The 21,861-nt window shown below is 42.7% G+C and overlaps 1 protein-coding gene and 1 long non-coding RNA gene across 2 annotated transcripts in view; both read left to right on the forward strand.

Annotated features, from left to right (window-relative positions):
- The window catches only part of LOC135238057 (uncharacterized), a 228,466-nt gene that overhangs the window by 108,175 nt on the left and 98,430 nt on the right, over positions 1–21,861 (forward strand). The gene's annotated exons all lie outside the window — the stretch shown is intronic.
- Positions 2,158–16,420, forward strand: LOC135238059 (uncharacterized). Its single transcript, XR_010325001.1, has 3 exons — positions 2,158–2,560; positions 10,630–10,775; positions 16,388–16,420. It is a non-coding gene; the product is annotated as an uncharacterized LOC135238059 (long non-coding RNA).

Below are 21,861 nucleotides of genomic sequence, written 5' to 3' on the forward strand. Positions count from 1 at the left end.
GAGAGACGTGATCTGAAAAAAGGCAAAATCCCAAAAAAAAATAAAAAATAAAAAAATGGTAATAAGATTAAACCCCTTTTTTTATTTATTTTTCATTGACCATTTTTACAAACACCAAACACCCAAGCAAAGCTCCACAGAGACTCTGTACCTCTCTAGACTCATGCTCTCTGCTTAATAATAAAAAAGTAAACCGGTTTTTGTATTTTGTCATACAGACCTCCTCCTTCCACAGACAAAAATATAAGCATTTCTGCCATCCCCCCTCCAAGTTTTCACTTTATTCACTTGTTGAGTCACAAGACCCACAGTGAAAGAATTCCTACGCACGTTCACATGCTGCCCTCTGCAGGCCCAGGCCTGAACTGCAGGAGTGTTCTGACAAGCAAAGAAACACAATGTGGTTGGGCTGCTTGTCTTTTTGAGAGAGAGAGAGAGCTTGCTGGTCCTTTCCGAAATCATAGTGAAAGATGTAGATGCAAAGATCAAAAAAATAGGATAAGACTACAAATCCCACAATCCTCCAGTAGTCTGCAGGAGGGCATGGGTCCTAGAGTGCTTCTTGGCTCATGAACTTCACAGCCTCCGTCCAGAGTGCCCTCAGAATTCCGAGACGTTGGTCTGTGAGGAGCAGCTCCGCAGAACAAAGCCAAACAGACGTATCTTACAATGAAAGCCCGGAGGAGTCGAGCGCTGTGGCGATGTCAGAGCCACGCCCATGGCCACGCCCACCGCCATGCCCAGATCTACTTGAGCACCAGCGTGGCCTCGCTCCCGTCCTTGCGTTTCAGGTACAGCCAGGTGGTGCTCCCTCCGCAGGTAGGCATAGAAGTCCGACAAAAGCAGGATCTGAGAGGGAGGGCAGCAGAAGGGGCGGGGGCAGACCAGCGGATACCGCGCAAGACATCCCGCTTCACTGCGCTCAGTGTGGAAAACACCTGAGCTCGGCAGCCAATCACAGCCTGCCAGGAAGTGTGCTTGAGTAGGGAAGGATGCTGGGAAGTTGAGTAAAATGCAGAGACAAGCTCAGGAGGTAAGAGCGGTTGGCTGGCGGTCGGAGGGTTGCCGGTTCGATCCCCCGCCCTGGGCGTGTCGAAGTGTCCCTGAGCAAGACCCTTAACCCGTAATTGCTCCCAACGAGCTGATTGATACCTTGCATGGCAGCCTTTCACCGTTGGTGTGTCAGTGTGTGTGTGAATGGGTGAATGAGAGGCATCAATTGTAAAGTGCTTTGGATAAAAGCGCTATATAAATGCGATCCAGTCCATCCAGAGACGAAAACTCAAAGAAGGAAATCAGTCTCTTTTGTGTAACCAGAACAGCTCGATGACGTAAGGCTGCAAACAACACGCGTGCCTGTTGCTTCTTCAGGTTAGCACCTGGAAACGCTGCAACATCGCTACCAGGGTGGTCACGGCATGTGACAATCACATTTAAAAAGCAACTTTAAACTGCTATGTCGGCCTGGACCGTACACAAGCCTACAGAAATAAACTAAGTACACTCCAGGATTAACACACACCCAGTAGTAATAGAATGTTGTGGTGAGGTTCGTCTGACGCCATGTCAGAATCTCACGGACTGCCCGTTAGTTTGAGTTCTGGGAACTTAATACAGTCCAGCTGAAAGCCACACCACTCCTGCACAAATTATTCAGGAGCCAGAGCCCTAACCCAGGGGCGTGTCCAGGGAGTGGCCTGGGGTAGTACCTATATTTTTACAGTCTCTGGTAATGACAAATAAACCTTGACTTTGGCAGCTAGCTAGCTACCTGCTGATCCAGCACTTCCTAACGTTAACGTTAGCTAACCGAAACTTTACGAACGATATCTTTCATGCTGGCGCTGACAGACCCGCTAATCTACCCTGGCTGTATATGACCTGCTCTACATGGTTGGATTTGGAATGATTTTCTCCCTTCTTAACATTATTGTCCCGACCATTGAAAAAATGCATTAAGCTAACCAGTGACACCGCATTTGTCGTGGGTATAGCTAGCTAGCCACCGGTGTTGGGTGCAGTTGGGCCTATCTGCTGGTCCTGAGTCAGTTATTTTCTTCTCCTGCTAATGGTTAAAGTTAGGACCTGGGAAGGGAAATTTGATCCCAGACCAACAGTTAGGGGCAGCCAAGGCACCGCACTTGGCGGGTAGACGTGTATCCGTGCGACTGATTGATTTAGTGTAGTTCAGGACCACCAGCACATCGTAAATCGACACAAATCCGTTTTTTTTCCCTCCAGAGATTGAAATAAATATAACCAAGCACATGCTACGGTAGAGAATGACGGTCCCAAAAAAACGTGAGAAATCTTTTATTTTTAATCGCTATAGATATTTTACAATCAATGATTTTTAAAAAGTAAATAGGATTTTAACATTGGGCTGTGACGTCACGAACCAGACGCACCTTGGAGGCAATTTGACTTAAAAGCTCAATTGGAAAGTGAAAGTGCAAAAGTACAACTCTGAGAGTGTTTCAAACTCAAACGCCATTTCAAAGACGGACGAGAAAGAAAAGGGAGTAAAAGATGGAATAAAACTGAAAAAAGAACAGAGTAAGTAGCGTGTTGTGGAGTGGGATGGAGAGAATATAAACTACAGGTGAAGAGGTGTGAGGAGGAACGGGAATCTTCTAATATAATCACATTAACACGCATAATTCAGCAAAACAGGAAACTGACAATAAAATGGCGGTCTGGGTGCAATTGGCTTCTATTTCGTCGAGATGCACTTTTAGTGTTTGTAAGGTTTATAGGCAGTTTGATAGGCTTATCTGCAGGTAGGAGTCCTCTTCGCTGTTTTTTCTAAGGTAGATCAGTGACCTTATGTGAGAATTAGAAGTAGTAGAAGCGGAACACTTGATAGGGCGGAATAGGAGCAGACGCATATGTCCCAGCAATCTTTGCATGATAAAATAACAATAGTACGAGAGAAATGAGGAGAAATTATGAAATTGACTAGTTGAAACAATATGTTTTTTTAGCAGAATGGGCATGTAGGTGAAGTTTGACATGATGACAGACTATAGTGCAAAGTAAATGAAGTGACCATGAGCAATTTGCGTTTCCTTATAAGCATATCCCTCGTGAAAGTGATGGGTGAAGTAACGTGCGATAATGAATAGGGAATCTATTGCCCTGATGTGCTGTTCTCATGTTGAGTACTAGTAGTTATAATTATGATTGAGTCATGAGTTGAAATGTAATGTTTTAATGGGGAGTTGCAGACAGTACATACGTAGTAATTGTTTGTATGTGGGTAGATAGAGAACAGAGCGAGGTAACATGAATGTAGAAATGTGGCGTTTGCTGATAAGAACGTTTTCTACAGTAGCCAAGTGAAGAAATATAGTTAGTAGAAATGGCACAGTGGTCAGCTGGTGTAACTTTTTAAGAAAACCAATACATTTGTCGTCATGAAATGCATATGGCTGGCCGTGAGTGACTTTTGGTAAAGCAAATATAAGTGTAAGAAAACGTTAGTGTAAAATATCAAAATATCTTCCTGAGGGCGAGGCGGGATTAGATTCTTCGACCTCTGGCTTTCAGTGCGTAACTTTGGCAGTACGCCACCACGACATAACAATTCAATGCGTGAAATGTCCTGGTAAAACCCGTCCGTGGTTTTAAAGAACACAGGCCAGTAAGCACTGCTGAGCTCCGGTTGAATCCATATAGCCTGGCGATAGTGTAGCCGGTTAACTGGACGACGTGCAGATGGTACGTCATAATGCAGTGTATACATGCGGTAAATGCCGGGCAGATGTGGTGCAAACGCAATAATTGATAAGTAACAGACAATTATTAGTGAGGAAAAAACCAAGTTAAAGAAACTTGTTCCTGACAGGGCTTGAATCGGCAACTTCATGGTTCATAGACTGTAACACTGACCACTAGGCCATAAACAGACTGGCTGTGGAAACTTGGAAATTTATTGGGTGATAATAGAAGAGCTCCTGTTGAGACCATATGGCTTTGCAATATTGTAGCCGGTTAACTGAACGTGTAGATGGTATGTCATAATGCAGTGTATACGTTGCAAAAGTGGTGGAAAAGCAATAATTGAGAAGTAAAAAAAACCAGGTTAAAGAAATGTGACCCTGGCTGGGCTTGAGCCAGCAGCTTCATGGTCCATAGGCTGTAACTTTGACCACTAGGCCGTGAACAGACTGTAAAGACCAGAAATGTTTCAGACTAAAAAGATATGGCTATTTTGCGTGTGTGCAAGATTTTGATTGGCTCGTGTAGGTGAAGGATTGGCTGGTGTCGGTAAAATGTCCAATAGGGAGACATTTTGTTTGTGGTATAGGCTAGTCGGCAGGAAGAAGAAGAAGGAAAACCCGCTTGGTTTGGGGCTTTATTGTGTGGACATGTGAAGTTGTTTATGAATTCTGTCTGTTGAAATGGGGTGAGAATGTACAGAATTTAATGTTTTTAAGGGCTGAGTGTCTGTGGCTGTTATTTCTGTGGGGGACCCTGAAGCGTGCCAAACTCTTGGTGCTGTACAGGTATAGGGCATGCCGCCCTGCCATGATTTGGGATGGCATATCTGCCATCCCAAATCATGGGTTTCTGGTGTGGTTCTAGTGTACTGTTACTCTAATCGCGGGCTTCCACATCCAAGAACTGCTTGTTTTCCACCCTCCGTTTACCTGGGACTCACGCAGGGTTTCCGCCAGTGTATTGCAAGCCCGGCAGCCCACCGGGTCTACATTGACCCCTTCGCCGGGCCTAAGCATCGGGGAATTTTTTTTTTTAATGTATTTTTAAGATGTTTTTTAAACTACAGTTACAGTGGGGCGGCTTGGTTGGAAAGCTCACCAGCGACATCTGTTGGTTTAAACATGAACGCACTATAGGAAAACAGCAGGTCTGTTCTGTACCCTCATTGTGCATAGAGTGACGTTCAACACTTGATGCTTCCAGCTATCACAAGCTAACGGTACCTAGCAAGGCACCATTTCTTTAGTAGGCTAACTAACCTCGTTACAAACTGTGTTATCACTTCATCTCGTCGGTAAGTACATTCTTTTAATATTAACTTAAGCAGTGTGTAGGTAACGTTAAACTAGTAGCATGAATGTAACGTTCGATACATTGTAACATTACATGATTTATTAATCGTCATCTAAATAACGACTTCATTGTTTATTAATAACATTAGCTTGGTGGCATTGATGAGCATGACAACGTGGTCATTTAGCTAACTTAGCTAGCTAGCCAAACAGTCAGTAACACAGATACATAGATATTTTGTTGTTGTTGAAATGTGCCCAGCATTCCAAGGCTGTAAGAATCAGTAGCCAATCAGGACTTTGATATTATTTATTTTAATTTAATTTAATTTCCTTTGTTGTTGTTGAAAACACAGCATTCCAAGTCTGTACATTGTTGTCAGATTCTTTGTAAGACTATGCTATGCTGTAAATAGTTATAGTTGTAAATAGAAATTAATGTAGAGCCCTATGGAATCTGTGTTATAGCTTTTTAAAATTCTCAATTCCGCGATTCCGTCTGTGATTCTGTTATCACAGAAACTATAGGGCCCTACCTTAATGCTGCCATCAGTCTGTCACTGGCCCACGCCGGGCCCCCATCAAAAAAGACACTTGGCCGCCGGGCCGCCGGCCCCCGTCAAAAGATACTTGCCACCTGGCCTAACAACTTTTCTGGGGGAAACCCTGCAGTCACGTGTGAATGCAGTCTGGCACAAAGTAGCATAAATTGTTCTGTTAATTACCTGGAGAACATAAAACTAGGGCTGGATTTAAATTTGTGGTCCAAATTTGAGAATCCATGTTATAGAGTATTTATGGACCTAATTCAATTGCTTACCATAGGGTCTGATGCACCCTAATATATATTCAAAGAAATATACATAAATAAATGAGGGAGTAAATGAAAAAAATGAAAATACAATTAATACCTGGTCAGACATAAGCATGATAGCTGGTTCTAATATTCATTTCACTTTAACAAATAGGGGTGTACGAGGAGGGGAACAAGAATAAAATAACTAATGAAACACACACACACACACACACACACATACATATATATATATATATATAGGCTATACATGGGCTTAAATTAGGGGGGGGATGGCCAATATTCAAAATTGGCCAAAACAACCCCCGCCCCCCCCCCCCCCTCCCCCAAATAATCATATCATCATGATGATTGAAAAATATTAACTTATAAAACTTGATAAAGTGGTTGGTTTTCTCAATTCAATGTAATTAGCTATATATATATATATATATATATATAGTTGCAATCAAAATTATTCAACCCCTCTAACCCATAAGATGTCTTTGTGATGTGAATAAAATTTCATGACAATGTATCAACTAAGCCTTTGTAAACAGAAATAGGCTACATGTTTATTAGAACATGTTCAAGTGATTTTGAAAACATGCAGCTGAGTTTACTATTTGTTATAAGGAAAAAATGATATTCTCTCCAAAAACAAATCAATGACCAAATTATTCAACCCCCAAAATCAGTACTTTGTGGGACATGCTTTAGCTTATATAACTTCCAATAAAGGCTTCCTATAGCCTAAGTTCTCACAAGCCTCTGACACCTCTCTTTTGGAATCTTGGCCCATTCTTCCTGTGCAAATGCTTCAAGTTCACCGATATTCTTTGATTTTTGTGATTCCACTCCTTTCTTCAAATCCCACCAAAGATTTTTAATGGGATTTAAATCTGGGGACTGAGAAGGCCAGTCTAGGACATTCCAAGATCGTTCACTGAACCAAGCTTTGGTTGACTTTGATGTATGCTTGGGATCATTGTCTTGCTGGAAAGTCTAGTGATCACCAAGTTTCAGCTTATGCACCGAGGGCATCACATTCTTCTTTAGAATGGCTTGGTATTTCAAGGAACCATGGTGCCAGTCACACGCTGAAGATCGCCAGTACCAGAAGCAGCAAAACACCCCCACAGAAGGACTGACCCACCTCCATACTTCACTGTGGGGCTGGTGTTCTTCTTGTCATAAGCTGCACCTTTCTTGCGCCAGACATACCGCTTATCCATGGGTCTAAAAAATTTCCAGTTGTCTCGTCACTCCGTAAAATATTCTCCCAAAACTCCATAGACTTATCCAAATGATGTCTTGCATATTCAAGTCAATTTTTCATATGCTTAATGGTTAAGAGTGGAGTGCGGCGAGGTGTCCGGCCATGAAGGCCTTGCTTGTTCAATATCCTTCTTAACGTCTGTACTTATAGCCTACTTTTGTTCCAGCTTTCAAAGGGTCATTCTGTAATCCTTTGGCAGTAATATGAGGTGTTTTCTCAGCAGTTCTTACGATGTGCCTGATAACAGTTGATGTAACTTTACTCTTCCTTCCACTTCCAGGTAGGGTTACTGCTATTCCATGACTTTTAAACTTCCTTATGATGCTGCCAGTTGTGTCTCTTTGTACTTTCAATATCTTGGAGATCTTTTTGTATCCATTGCCTTTTTTATGCAGTGAAATAATTTCTTCTCTTAACTTTTGAGAGAGCTCCTTTGTCTTTGGCATGTTTGCTAGTCAGCTTCAAATTGATGTGTAGAAGTGCATCGGTGGGATTTATATGTTTATCACAAGTGAAGCAAACAGTATCTTTATGGATAAAGTGTGTTTCCACAAAATTTAGTCACCCTACAGACCAGCAAATATTTAAAAAATGGTGATATTGAATGGGGTTGAATATTTATGATATGGCTGAAATACAAAATTTACATTACATTTTTATTTTGAATTTTAACATAACACACAAGTGACATATATGTTGTTTTTTTAGTTTCAAGTCTCCCAAAAAGCATACATTTAAAAATATTTACAGTTTCCACAGGGGTTGAATCATTTTGATTGCAACTGTGTATATATATATATATATATATGTTATATATGATTAATGTATGTATGGCTGGAAATTTTTTTTATTTAGTATAAATATATATATATACTCATGAATGTTGTTGTCATGCATGGTAAATATATGATTATATGTAGACCATATATAATTTAACCACATGAAGCTGATCATTTCACCCAGAATGTAGATGTCAGAGCAAAGATATCATGGCCTGGAGAACAGTGGTTGTGGGGCCAGTTTCCAATGCTTGCTACCTAGTCTCTGGAGTTAAAACATTTGGAGGCAACACACTTAATCAAAATCAATTTTTTCATCAAAAACAACAGCAACTTCACTAAAGTTGAACTGATCTTCAAACAAGGTGGTTTACACACATTTCTGTAAACTGAGATTATCATAAAATCCCAGGAGGCAATGTTTCTGTGATGTAAACCACCAATCTGGCACATCCATCTGCACAGTCAAGTGCAGATACATCTTGATTCTAATAGGTATGACTTGTAACCTATGTGAGGGCCCAAATATTTAATAAAAGTTAAGTAGTAAAATGTTTTACTGGGAAGGTAATTTACTGAGTATCATCAACCCAAAATCTAGCATTTTCAAAATGACATTGTCTCATCTACTGTTAAATGAGATGACATCATTGTGTAACCCTATTTTACTGTGTCCTTATGCTTTTCGTCCCTTCCACGAAAAACCCTGACCGTAAAGTCTGCGTTGTGTCGTTTTATGTGTGGGTCTTGGTGGAAGAAAAGGAGTATAGGGAGAGTTTGTGGTTGCGGTTGAAACACAGCAGTGTTGTTTCTTTGGTGGCAGATGAAGCAGTTGAAACAGCAGCATGCAGTCAGTCTCACACATCCAGCCTTTCTGAATTAAAACAGTCATGGCTGAATTAGTTACATGGCCAACTACACTACACTGCAGCTACACATAGCTAGCGTAGCACACATGCTTCACATTAGTTCAATTTGCATAAAATAAGTAGTTAAAGTCTAATAAACATATGGCAAGAAATAAAAGAATATAGCTAGTAAAACACTAAGTAGTAGCAAATACAATCAACATTTAATCCACAACCAAATTAGTTGTGCACTTCATTCATTTTCAATAGCGAAATAAATAGCTACTAGTCACGCCAGTGCCATAAATAAAGATGAACACTGCATACTTTATGTAAATCATTGACCGCAAATAGTAACATATAATGAACATCAAACATATTATCTTCCATATTTCATGAACAAATTACATGGATGGGTAACATTAATCAAGGTATAAAACTGTTTTGAGGGAGAGATTTCTGCTTCCTACCTTTCAGAATTAAAACAGTTATGGCTTGACCTTGATCTCACATGGCCCAAGAGGGTCCCCGACAACAGTTACTGTACCAGAACGGAGCAGCGCCCCCTGGTGGCAGCCCTATTTTAGTCCTCCACCCTACAATTACATTACATTACAGGCATTTAGCAGACACTCTTATCCAGAGTGACTTACACAACTTTTACATTGCATCCATTTATACAGTCAAATATATACTGAAACAATGCTGGTTAAGTACCTTGCTCAAGGATACAATGGTAGTTTTGTACCCTAGAATCAAACCTGTGATCTTTAGGCTATAAGACTAGTTCCTTACCCATTATACTACATTGTTCATTGCACCATTCTTTGTAAACTCTAGAGACTGTATTGCATGAAGATCCCAGGAGGGCAGCTGTTTCTGTGATGGTGGAACCACTACGTCTGGCACCGACAGTCATGCCACAGTCAAAGTCACTTAGATCACACATCTTGTTCATTACAATATTTGCTCAAACAAAAAACTAAACATCTTCACTATGTCTACATACTTTATATATTGAGTTGTAGCCACGTGATTTGCTGTTTGGTGGAGTAGGCTATTTGCATTAATGAGCGGGTGTACATAATAAAGTGGCCGGTATATAATACAAAGGATATGGGTTTGGTGTTGATTTAGGGATGTGTATACAGAAACAGGCCTCATATATACTGGTAAATACAGCAGTGGATCTTTGATGTTACGGGGCTGTTCTGCTTCCACTGATCCTTGGGCCCTTGTTAAAAACAACAGCATCATGAACTCTACCCAGGTACCAGGACGTTTTAGCCAGAAACCTGGTTGCCTCTGCCAGCAGACTGAAAGCCACTAGTGGATCTTCCAGCAAAACAGTGACCTCAAGCACACATGACTATTCACAAATAAATGATTAATTAACCACATAAGCCACATTTTGCAATGGGTACAGTCTCCAGACTTGAACTCCATGGGAAACCTGCAGTTTTAATTGAACAGGACAGTTCTTTAGCAAAGATCAAAAGAAATTAAGGATCTGGATGGAGATCCCTCCCAATGTGTTCTCCAGTCTTATAAGACGTTATTCATAAAGACTCAGTGCCATTATCCTTGCAAGGGGAGGGTGAATAAAGTTCAGAATAAGGGGTGGAGGGGGCAATAATTGTGACACTTATTTTCTGTAAATAAATGTATAATCTGAGAAATGTGAAATTTTGACCGATTCCATTGAATTCCATTGAATCGTTAACAAAAAATATTTCTCAAGTTGTACAATCAATATAGAGCTTACCACTTACATTTATGTAATGCAGTTGCTGTATAGAACATGTTTAGGGCCTATTTAAATTATTGATTGCTTCCTGTCACATGTGGCGTGTATATGCTGTCTGTATTCAGTGTTCTATATGTGTGTTCAGTGGTCTCATTTGTGTGTTTACAGGTTGGCTAGTTTGGGATAGAACCCACATGTGGTGTAAACTGGTCTGATGTGTTCCAGTCTCCTGAGATAGGGGGCGCTGTTTCTAAAATGAGTCACTCAGGAGAGCCAGACACCAAAGGAGGAACCCTCAGCACTAACAGAAAGAGGTATGAATGCACGAATCAGATATTTAATGTGATGTGAGTTAGAGCTGCAGTAAGAGGATGAGTTAAACTGGAAGCTCTGTCTCCATGTTCTGTGAGTTAGAGCTGCAGTATGCGGATGAGTTAAACTGGAAACTCTGCCTCCATGTTCTGTTAGTTAGTATTAGTGAGTTAGTATTTATTTATTTTATTTATTTAGGATCCCCATTAGTTACTACCTCAGTAACAACTATTCTTCCTGGGGTCCACACAAAAGACAAGACAAGATAAGACATTCAAACGTCACATTATAGACAATCCACATTATCAACAAAACAAAATGAAATAAAAAAAGAGAAAATAAGTAGTTCTCTCACATTCATAATGTCACCTCAACAATAAATGGTTAAAGCAAATAATACAGTTAGTAGGCTAGGTATATATAAGTACTGTATATATAACTGCCCAATACTACTAGTGCATAGCGAAGCCTTACCTCGGTTAACACCACAAATATAATCAACCTTCACATACAGAGCATTATACGTAGCCTTAACTGAATTCTTTCTGAATAATTGCTGTTCTTAATTTCTTTTTAAAACTGATTTTACTGATAATCTAGGTTAAATGTTGTGGTAGTTTGTTCCAGGTTGACATAGCCCTATACATTACAGTTTTCTTTAAAGCATTGGTTTTAGGTAAAGGTAATGTGAAGCATCCCATAAAGGCATGTCTGGTGTCATAATAATGTCTGCCATTGGTGTGTGTTAACTGTGAATATAAGTATGTAGGTTTTCTTAAGGCACAAATGTTTCTTATATACATGACCAGGCTGCATGCCAGTCTCTCATCCACCCTCATCCATAACAGCCTGGCATGCATCCCTTCCACACTGTCCCTCATTGAGCAGTGAAGAGCAAGGCAGGCAGCTCTGTTTTGAGTGAGCTGGATCTTATTAAGCTCTTGTTTTGAAGCACTAGACCAGGTTGCTGGAAAGTAATCGAGGTGGGATAAGACTAAAGATTGTATTACTTGCTTAATCGTTATCTCTGTTAAAAAGTAAGCGCACCTTCTAATGATGGAAATGCCTCTACACATTTTGGTAACCATTTTATTAATGTGAGTTGACCATGACAGTGTTCCCTCAAGTGTGACACCCAACTATTTGACCTTTTTAACATGCTCAATAGCAACCCCTTGCAAAGAGACGCACAGCTCTTGATCTGTCCTTAGACCATGCCTGGAGTATCAGACTCTTGGTTTTTGAGATGTTCAACTTTAGCCTGTTTTCAGAAACCAGCATCAACTCTTCTTGAAGCATGTTATTAAGCTCCTTGGTATTTTCTGCAGATACATACATTGTAGTATCATCAGCGTAGATAGCCATGCATGCATTTTTTAATACACATGGCAGATCATTTGTAAATATGGAATATAGAAGAGGTAGACAGTTGCCCTGCGGAACTCTGCATTGTAGTGATTTAATATTTGACAGGGTACCATTAAACAAAACACACTGTTGTCTGTTAGATAAATAACTTTCCATCCAATTGATAGCTGAAGTTTTGAATCCATATACAGATAGTTTGACGAGTAGTAGCTCATGGACTATAAGATCAAAAGCTGCACTGAAGTCCAGCAGTACTGTACCCACCATTAACTTTCTGTCAATTTGTTTTAACCAATCATCTGTTAATTGTGTTAAAGCTGTACATGTTGAGTAACCCACCTTATATGCATGTTGGAATTCAGAGTTGATACTGTTTTCCGAGAAGTAATGCTGAATCTGTTCAAATACAATACCCTCCATAAGTTTGCTTAAAGCAGGCAAAATACTAATAGGCCGACTATTTGGTCCAGTAAATGACTCCTTGCTATTTTTTGGTAGGGGAGTAACTTTTGCTATTTTCCACATTTGTGGATAAACACCTTCATTCAGACAAATTAAAAATATGACACAGTGGCTTCGCCACAATCCTAGCTGACAGCTGTAGTAATTTACCATCCAGATTGTCATAGCTACAAGGTTTATCACACTGCAATGACAAGAGAAGCTTTTCCATTTCTTCTGTATTTATATTGGTAAAGTCAAATTCACATTTTTTGTCATACATAATATGTTGTTTAATTAGTGACTCAGACAGCTCACCGTTCACTGGCAACATTTGATTTCTTATTGTATCCACTTTACCTATAAAATAATTATTAAAATAATTAGCTATATCTTGAGGTTTGGTAATAAATCCACCACCAGATTCAATAAATGAGGGAGTTCTATTCATTTTATCTTTACCCATTACTTCATTAAGGGTTCTCCATAACTTTTTGCTGTCACCCTTAATCTCCTCAATCTTGGATTGATAGTATTGCTTTTTCTTTAGTTTATAGTAGTTTTAGTATTTTTGTGACTTTGTTTCTCAGTGAACGGTAAGCCTGCCAATCAGCTGAACTACCAGATATGATATCAGCTTTTTTCAGTTGGTCCTTCTCTGTCATACAGCTTCTCAACTCCAAATCAAGCCAATGGGCTTTAGTGGTTCTGACAGTTAGTTTTCTGATAGGAGCATGTTTGTCACAAGTAGATAAAAACAGTTGCATAAATAGTTGTAAGGCAGCCTCTGTATGAGTTAATTTAACCGCAGTATCCCACTGTATATTATTCATGTCTTCAACAAATGCATTTTCACAATTTTTTATAAAATCTTTTGTATATCACTTGGGGCCCAGCTTTAGGAACCGTTGTTTTCCTTGCCACTTCAATGATATGATCACTGAAGCCTACTGGTACAGATACAACCATATATCCACAGAATTAGTGAACAAATTATCTATACAAGTTGAAGAAGACATTCCTGAACACCTGATATTGACTCTTGTTGGTAAATTCACAATCTGGGATAAATTACATACACTAGCTACATCACTTAACTTTTTTTCAGTGTGCATGTATTGGAGAACCAGTCAATGTTAAGGTCTCCAACAAAATATATTTCTCTGTTAGTATCAGTGACTGTCTGTAGCATTGTGCGTATGTCCTCAAGGTACTGTATATTAGAGCTAGATGGTCTGTAGCAACAGCCCACTAATATGGGTTTAAGATGAGGTAGATGAACCTGTAGCCACAACACTTCCACACCTGGTGCACTTAGGTCCTTTCTTATTTTGACTGGTATATGATCTTGAACGTAAAAGGCTACACCTCCTCCATGCTTATTTCTGTGATGTCTGAATATGTTATACCCTTGTATTGCCATCTCAGTGTCTTCTATAGATGCATCTAAATGTGTCTCAGAAATGGCAGTAATATGTAAAACATTTTCGAACAGCACACAACTCCGATCTTGCACCTTATTTTTTAGACTACAAATATTGAGATGGGCAATTTTTAGTCCTTTCTTTGGTAGCTTAATAGACATTTAGTGGCTTATGGCACAGTTTCAATGACAACCTAATGATACACAGTCATTTGATTTCCATTAAAACTAGAATGACCCATCAGTGTTTCTCTTTGGTCTCACAGTGAGCCGGTCATAGCTGATTATGGCATAATTACCCTTTGCTCTGGCTTCTCTCATCGCAGGCAAAACTTCAGCTCTCTTCTTCCTCAGCAGTTCGGAAAAGTCCTCATTTATGTACACCAAGGTGTTTTTTAGGTGTGCTCTTGCCTTTTCCATAATGAGTTCCTTATCCTTAAAACGCAAAAGCTTCACTATGATACCTCGGGGTCTATCAACGTCTCGTCTGAATTTACCCCTTCTATGGGCTCGTTCGATCTGAATTGAGTTGGCCTCCATTTTCAGCTTGGTGGTTAACAGTTCATGCACCTTGTTCTCAGTCTCAGCCCACGATTCCTCTGCATGATCCGAAGTTATTCCATCAATTATAATGTTATTCCTTCGACTTTGGTTCTCCAAATAATCGAGACGCTCAAGGAGGATATTAGACTGAACTGGAGTGGAGTGAAGTTGCTTTACCAGTTTGTCTAAGTCCTTAAAAGCATTTTTATCCACGGCCTGTGTTGCTTTTATTTCGTCAATGTTCTTCTGAGAGTATTTTGGACTGTTACTCAAGTCCTGGAACTATTCCATCAATCCTTTTGTTGGTCGAATCCAGGATCATTTGTGTGAAGCACCAAAATGACGCCTCCTGTCTTTTTAATACCTCCTCATAGATAGTCTTTTGTTGATCCAGCATTTCTTTGAGTGTCCATAGTTATGAACTCCGGTTCAGCTTCAGTTACGTTCCTTTGACTTTAGCGATTCAACATCGTTCACTTACCTTCACCCCTTGTTAAAAAAAACAACTATTTGATCAATAAACGCAAGCCTCTCCCCTGATTTCTGATTTCTCCCCTGATTTATGCCTCCATGTGAGGAATACAAACAGCGTTCCAGTATTATGTCACATTAAGGTGTCAGTGAGTGTATTGTGTCACATTCCAATGTAGGTGGGTGTATTATGTCATATTGAGGTGTAGGTGGCTGTATTATGTCACATTGAGGTGTAGGTGGCTGTATTATGTCACATTGAGGTGTAGGTGGCTGTATTTTGTCACTTTCCGGTCTTGGTGGATGTATTATGGCATGTTCAGAGGTGGTAGGTGTATTATGTCACATTCAGGTGTAGGTGGGTGTATTATGTCACATTCCGGTGTCAGTGAGTGTATTATGTCACATTACGATGTAGGTAGGTGTATTGTGTCACATTCCGGTGTCAGTGAGTGTATTATGTCACATTCCGATGGAGGTGGGTGTGTTATGGTGTGGTCAGGTGTAGGTGTGGTATACCATGTTGGCTCACAGCTGTTTAGATGGTGTTTTTTCTTGTTAAATTTCTGCAATAGATGACCCTGGATCCATTATCTGCAGTATCAGAGTTAAACTTCCCCTCCCTCCATTCCTCACTCTGTCCCTATATTCTAGCTGTTAACACAGCTCAGACAGGAGTGGCTTCATATTTCATGTGAATTAATGAACAAGGAGCAAACTGCAACCACATTTTATGCAGTTAAGCACAACACATGTATTAAAATACTTACATGGATATGTAAATACATATTTTTGGTTTGGCAGTGAATAGATCTGCTTTACATATTAGTGCACGCACTAATTTTGTCTATCAGGGAGTACTATACATCTCCCCTACTAAACAGGAAGAATACCAGTAAACCCCCCAGTATGTAGAAGCAGATCCAAACAACAGGTGATGATGGGGTGGTGGAGGGTGAGTGCAGTTCTGAGCAGCAGCAGTGAAGCAGGCAAAAGCAGCGCAGGCAAGCAGCAGCACTGAGAGGTCTGATTGGTGGTTTAAAAAGGCGCTCCATTGGTGATGTGTGCCTGTGATTGGATGGGTAAGAGAAGAGTGTTGTGTGTATGCAATTGGATGATTGTGGAAACGCGTGAGTATGAGGTTAATGGAGCCGACCGATTGGTCAGCTGCAATTTTTGAGTTTCCTGACAGAACTTGCTTTGCGCATTCTGTGCGCAACACTCATTCGTTTCTAACTCTGATGTGTGTTCAAGAGAGAAACTGCGCAAATGGTTCAGTACACAATGTGTAAAACAGATTCTTCTGGATAGAGCTGCTGTAAGAGGATGAGTTTAACTGGAATCTCTGTCTCCATGTTTTGTTCACAGGGCCCAGGTAGAAAGAGCAGGGTCACCTGTACCCGACGCGGGAGATAATTTGAAATAGAGCTTGTGCTACACTCTTAGCTGAAATATTGCGCAACGGCACTGCTTCGGGATACCGGGTCGCATAATCCACCAAGACCAACACGAAACGGTATCCCTGGGTGCTCCGTTCAAATGGCCCGATGAGGTCCGTAGCGATTCTATCAAAGGGAACCTCTATTAAGGGTAGTAGGCGCAAAGGCGCTTTTGGGGTGGCCGGGGCGTTCACTAATTGATATTCGGGACAGGACGCACACCACCGACGTACGTCCGCCCAAATGCCCGGGCAGTAAAACCGAGCCATTATTCGGTGTAGTGACTTATCATAACCTAAGTGTCCTGCAATGGGGTTGTAATGAGCCGCCTGGAAAACCATTTCCCGGCGGTTTTTTGGTACCAACAACTGGGTCGTTTCTTCACCGGTCTGAGCGTCACGACACACTCGATACAACCTGTCCCTAATAATAGAAAAATAAGGGTGAGAGAGTACTGCATCGGGGCGCACCTGCTGACTATCAATACGCATCACTTGGTCATAGGCAAAGCGTAAGGTGTCGTCCTGAGACTGCTCGAGTGGGAAATCCTCCGCGGGTTGGAACACAGGACCCCGGGGAGTCTCAACCTGAGTCTCAACCTCCCCGGCCGTGTCGGACGGCCCTGCGTCACCACCGTCAACAGCACACACGTCACACTTCCCTATCGGTCGTGATCGCACCCCCAGCATGTTTCTAGAAATCTCCCTAAACCCCGCCCAATCAGTACCCAAGATTAGGGGATGCGCAAGCCGGGAGCTAACCGCAGCCTTCAGGATATGCGTTTTTCCCTGGTAACAAATTTCCACGGGTACTACCGGATACTTGTGCACACCTCCATGCACACACCGAATGGAAACCCAGGGTGCCTTTACCAATGCCTCGGTTCGAACCAGGTTTTGCTGGATCAGGGACTGCATAGCCCCCGAATCCAACAGCGCCCGGTGTTCACTCCCTTGCACCCTTACCGGGATGCAGTACGCTCCCTCCTGATCGGGAGCGGAAGTGGGCGGCCCGACCACCCGGACCACCTGCCCCACTTCCATAAGTGGACAGTCGCGGCGCAGGTGACCCGGCGCCAACACCCCGGTTTGAGCGTCTGAGGAGCCCTCTGTGAGCCGGAGCCCCCCGCCACTGAGCCTGGACCTGGAGAGGGAATCGGAAAGAGGGGGGATTAGTTTGAGGGAAGGGAGGTGGCAGAGCCCTGGGGACAGGGGAGGGGCCAGTACGAGGAGGGGGTCTCCTCCTGGGCGCCGGTTCCGGCCGTGCTTGCTGCTGGGAGCTGGGGTATAGCGCTAGGTGGTCCTCAGCCAGGGTGACCGTCCCCTCTAGGTTGGTCGGGCGATGGCACTGCACCCAATTGGCCGTTCTCTCCGGCAGTCCTTCCAGGAACTGCTCCAGGATGACCTGCTCCACCACGCCCCCGGTGGACCGGATCTCCGGTTGCAGCCAACGCCGGGCCATATGAGATAGCCTTTGTGCTTACGCGAAGGGACGGTCGTCCGCCACCAGTTTTGCCGTCTGGAACCGGCGCCTGTAATCCTCCGGGCTGCAGTCCAGTCGGCCCAGAATCGCCCTCTTCACAGTCTTGTAGTCCGCCCGGGCTCCGGGGATCTGCGTGTACGGCCGCCTGCCGCTCCTGTTGGGCTTCCCGAGTTAAGAGGGGCAGGAGGTGTACTACCTACTCCTCTTGGGACCACTGGCACGCCTCCGCTGCCACCTCAAAACTCTCCACGAATGCCTGGATGTTGTCTTCTGCGGTCATTTTGGGGAGGTGGATCCGGAGAGGGGATCGGGACGGCGGGTCCCGGGAGCTTGTTTCCCCGGCGGCAGCCAGCTGTCGCAGCGCCTGGGTCTGGAGGGAGGCTTGTGCACGCAGAGCCTCCATCTGCTCTGCGTGTACGGCCGCCTGCCGCTCCTGCATTTGTGCTATCCCCTCCAGCATCCGTACCAGCGCTACGAGAGGCTGCGCTGTCTCGCTCCGGTTCGGGTTCGGATCCATTTCTGATCTACCTCTCTCTCTCTGTTTCGCTGTCTCGCTTCCTGCCGTCCCTTGCATGGGCCAACCCCTGTAGCAAGCTGAGTGCCACCGCTCGGTTAATAGACGAGAAAGACGAGAGTTATTTCAGGACGTGAATGCGTCTTTTTATTCCACGGTCGCCACGCGGTTTTCGGTTTCGTACAAAACACAATTGTTGTTGCTGACTCTCGGTCAGCACTTCCTCCATCTCCAGTCAGTTCCCTTCTGCCTCCGTAGACCGCCTTTTAAGCGCCCAGGCTCACTGTCGAGGTAATCAGCACATTGTCAGTTAAACAATTAAACATTGTGCTGATTAGTAATCCCCAACAGCTGTGGCGCAGATTTCCGAGAGCCGCCCCGCCCACTCTCTCTCTGCAGCCAACGCAAAATCACGCCCACCCTACCACACATGTTGGCTGACGGCTGTTTAGATGGTGTTTTTTCTTGTTAAATTTCTGCAATAAATGACCCTGGATCCATTACCTGCAGTATCAGAGTTAAACTTCCCCTCCCTCCATTCCTCACTCTCCCTATATTCTAGCTGTTAACACAGCTCAGACAGGAGTGGCTTCATATTTCATGTGAATGAATCAACAAGGAGCGAACTGCAACCACATTTTATGCAGTTAAGGACAACACATGTATTAAAATCCTTACATGGATATGTAAATACATATTTTTGGTTTGGCGGTGAATGGATCTGCTTTAGATATTAGTGCACGCACTAACTTTGTCTATCAGGGAGTACTATATATCTCCCCTACTAAACAGGAAGAATACCAGTAAACCCCCCAGTATGTAGAAGCAGGTCCAAACAGCAGGTGGTGATGGGGTGGTGGAGGGTGAGTGCAGTTCTGAGCAGCAGCAGTGAAGCAGGCAAAAGCAGCGCAGGCAAGCAGCAGCACTGAGAGGTCTGATTGGTGGTTTAAAAAGGCGCTCCACTGGTGATGTGTGCCTGTGATTGGATGGCTAAAAGAAGAGTGTTGTGTGTATGCAATTGGATGATTGTGGAAACGCGTGAGTGTGAGGTTAATGGAGCCGACCGATTGGTCAACTGCAATTTTTGAGTTTCCTGACAGAACTTGCTTTGCGCATTCTGTGCGCAACGCTCATTTGTTTCTAACTCCGATGTGTGTACAAGAGAGAAACTACGCAAATGGTTCAGTACACAATGTGTAAAACAGATTCTTCTGGGTAGAGCTGCTGTAAGAGGATGAGTTTAAATGGAAGCTCTGTCTCCATGTTCTGTTCACAGGGTTCAGGTAGAAACAGCAGGGTCACCTGTACCCAGCTGTGTTTCTATGAAGAGTGATCATTCAATGGGGAGGATAACCAACCTCCGAGAAGAGTTTCCAGGTGATTCAAGGTAAATGAACAAGTTCATATTGACACTACTATTTAATTAATCCTAAATCTGACTGGCTAATTTCTGGTGTAGGTTGGGTGCTCCATGTCTTATTCGGGTATAGGTGGATGTATTGTGCCAAACTCAGCTGTTGACAGTATATTATGTCATATTCAGGTGTAGATGGGTGTGTTGTGCCATATTCAGGTGTAGGTGGGTGTATTATGTCACATTGAGGTGTAGGTGGCTGTATTATGTCACATTGAGGTGTAGGTGGCTGTATTATGTCACGTTCCGGTCTTGGTGGGTGTATTATGGCGTGTTCAGAGGTGGTAGGTGTATTATGTCACATTCCGACGTAGGTGGGTGTATTGTGTCACATTCAGGTGCAGGTAGGTGTATTATGTCACATTCCGGTGTAGGTGGGTGTATTATGTCACGTTCCGATGTAGGTGGCTGTATTATGTCACATTAAGGTGTCAGTGAGTGTATTATGTCACATTCTGATGTAGGTAGGTGCATGATGTCACATTCAGGTGTAGGTGGGTGTATTATGGTGTGTTCAGGTGTAGGTGTGGTATACCATGTTGGCTCACAGCTGTTTAGATGGTGTTTTTTCTTGTTAAATTTCTGCAATAAATGACCCTGGATCCATTACCTGCAGTATCAGAGTTAAACTTCCCCTCCCTCCATTCCTCACTCTGTCCCTATATTCTAGCTGTTAACACAGCTCAGACAGGAGTGGCTTCATATTTCATGTGAATTAATCAACAAGGAGCGAACTGCCACCAAATTTTATGCAGTTAAGGACAACACACGTATTAAAATACTTACATGGATATGTAAATACATATTTTTGGTTTGGCAATGAATGGATCTGCTTTAGATATTAGTGCACGCACTAACTTTGTCTAACAGGGAGTACTATACATCTCCCCTACTAAACAGGAAGAATACCAGTAAACCCCCCAGTATGTAGAAGCAGATCCAAACAACAGGTGATGATGGGGTGGTGGAGGGTGAGTGCAGTTCTGAGCAGCAGCAGTGAAGCAGGCAAAAGCAGCGCAGGCAAGCAGCAGCACTGAGAGGTCTGATTGGTGGTTTAAAAAGGCGCTCCACTGGTGATGTGTGCCTGTGATTGGATGGGTGAGAGACGAGTGTTGTGTGTATGCAATTGGATGATTGTGGAAACGCGTGAGTATGAGGTTAATGGAGCCGACTGATTGGTCAGCTGCAATTTTTGAGTTTCCTGACAGAACTTGCTTTGCGCATTCTGTGCGCAACGCTCATTTGTTTCTAACTCCGATGTGTGTACAAGAAAGAAACTACGCAAATGGTTCAGTACACAATGTGTAAAACAGATTCTTCTGGATAGAGCTGCTGTAAGAGGATGAGTTTAACTGGAAGGTCTGTCTCCATGTTCTGTTCACAGGGTTCAGGTAGAAAGAGCAGGGTCACCTGTACCCAGCTGTGTTTCTATGAAGAGTGATCATTCAATGGGGAGGATAACCAACCTCCGAGAAGAGTTTCCAGGTGATTCAAGGTAAATGAACAAGTTCATATTGACACTACTATTTAATTAATCCTAAATCTGACTGGCTAATTTCTGGTGTAGGTTGAGTGCTCCATGTCTTATTCGGGTATAGGTGGATGTATTGTGCCAAACTCAGCTGTTGACAGTATATTATGTCATATTCAGGTGTAGATGGGTGTGTTGTGCCATATTCAGGTGTAGGTGGGTGTATTATGTCACATTGAGGTGTAGGTGGCTGTATTATGTCACATTGAGGTGTAGGTGGCTGTATTATGTCACGTTCCGGTCTTGGTGGGTGTATTATGGCGTGTTCAGAGGTGGTAGGTGTATTATGTCACATTCCGACGTAGGTGGGTGTATTGTGTCACATTCAGGTGCAGGTAGGTGTATTATGTCACATTCCGGTGTAGGTGGGTGTATTATGTCACGTTCCTATGTAGGTGGCTGTATTATGTCACATTAAGGTGTCAGTGAGTGTATTATGTCACATTCTGATGTAGGTAGGTG

The sequence above is a fragment of the Anguilla rostrata genome, chromosome 13, assembly GCF_018555375.3.
Source record: "Anguilla rostrata isolate EN2019 chromosome 13, ASM1855537v3, whole genome shotgun sequence".
Lineage (NCBI taxonomy): Eukaryota > Metazoa > Chordata > Actinopteri > Anguilliformes > Anguillidae > Anguilla > Anguilla rostrata.